This window comes from Etheostoma spectabile, chromosome 6, assembly GCF_008692095.1.
Source record: "Etheostoma spectabile isolate EspeVRDwgs_2016 chromosome 6, UIUC_Espe_1.0, whole genome shotgun sequence".
Lineage (NCBI taxonomy): Eukaryota > Metazoa > Chordata > Actinopteri > Perciformes > Percidae > Etheostoma > Etheostoma spectabile.
In genome coordinates this window covers 29,306,982-29,308,489 of record NC_045738.1, presented here as the reverse complement: position 1 = coordinate 29,308,489, position 1,508 = coordinate 29,306,982, and positions in this window count along the sequence as shown.

Below are 1,508 nucleotides of genomic sequence, written 5' to 3'. Positions count from 1 at the left end.
AAGATCCCAGCTGTTCTCTGTAAAGGTCTGCTACTTCAACTGAATGAGGCCACAGCTCCTGTGGTACTTTTTTTGGACACCCACTGGCAGCCAAATTATTCGGTATATCTTTACCTGTAAAAAAAAAGAACATACTGTTAGTCTTAAAACTTGTGAATGTCTGTTGTAATTTTTTAAATCTTTGCAACACTGGTTTATAATACCTGGAATTCTGTGAGCATTCCATGACTCAACCATTTTTGTGAGACCAATCTGGCACAACGGCCCAGTCAGGCTGGACACACAGTATCTCACAAAGTGGTCTTCCATGTCTAGATCCTCCTGATCCACCAACTGCAGAAGGGCTGTCTTCAGTAGATAATTGACACGATTGTTCACCTCAGGCCAGACTCGTTACTACATGGTTCTAAAATTGCCGCATCGATTCGTCATTAGTCAATTTGTTCTGGTGGGTTAAAGAAAAATAAATGCAGTATGTTAAGTCCCATTGCGTAAAATATGGTTATTATGCAGAAAGAAATCTGCATATTTACCAACTCACTAGTCATTATACTTACATATACATACTGTCCACCTAACTGGACATGCAAATTGACCGCTGGTGTAGAAAATTTTGTTTTACCACGAGTTCTGCTTGAAGGAACTTTTTCCCAAAAGGCTCATCAAGTAACTACAATATAATGTTTGGATAAACTCCTTTGAATGTGGTTCCTTCTGGAGTAGTTTAGTGTTGAGTTGTAACCACATTTAAAAAAAGAAAGCTGCTCTTGGCCAAAGTTAAAGCTATGTTTACCTTAAAATTTAGAATTTGCTGCTGAAGCAAACTCAATAGTAATCATACAATCATGCATACAGTACAAGTAGAGTGTTGCTGAAGCAACCACAGCAACCATGGAACTGTACCCTTGTGGATGAAGTCTGTGAATAAGGTCTTCTCTCCTGATTGTGGCGATGAGATGACAGCAGTTCCTGCATAAAGAGGGTCAAATAAAACTCCTTTCCATGATGTACTCGCACCTCGTACAGCATGCCTATTGGATGGAAGAGTGGGTTTCAATTTGTGCAAAACCTTTCAAGCTTCATTATCCAAATCACTTATTCACACCACAATACGGTCCATAACAATGTAGATGTCCAGCAATGATCATTTAGACATATTGACTAAATGCACTAGCAATGTGTGTGCAATATTTTACAACTATTTAAGGGATAGTCTAAATTATTTGGGAGCATTATTTGTTAATTTGTTACATTATTTGCAGCATCTCTTTTATCTCCAATTTCTGAAAGGCATCATTTAATTTTATGGTGGGTTTAAGGTAAAGGACTAGGGAAAAATGTGTGTGATTGAACTATGCTCTTACTGTAAAGCAGCCTGTAAAACCAAAAAGAGACTGCGCTTATGTCATCTCATGGTTATTACGATATCCAAAGTCCCAGACCGTTTATAGTATCATATCATGATGTTGATATAATAGTGATAAAATTGCCAACAAACACTGTCTTGA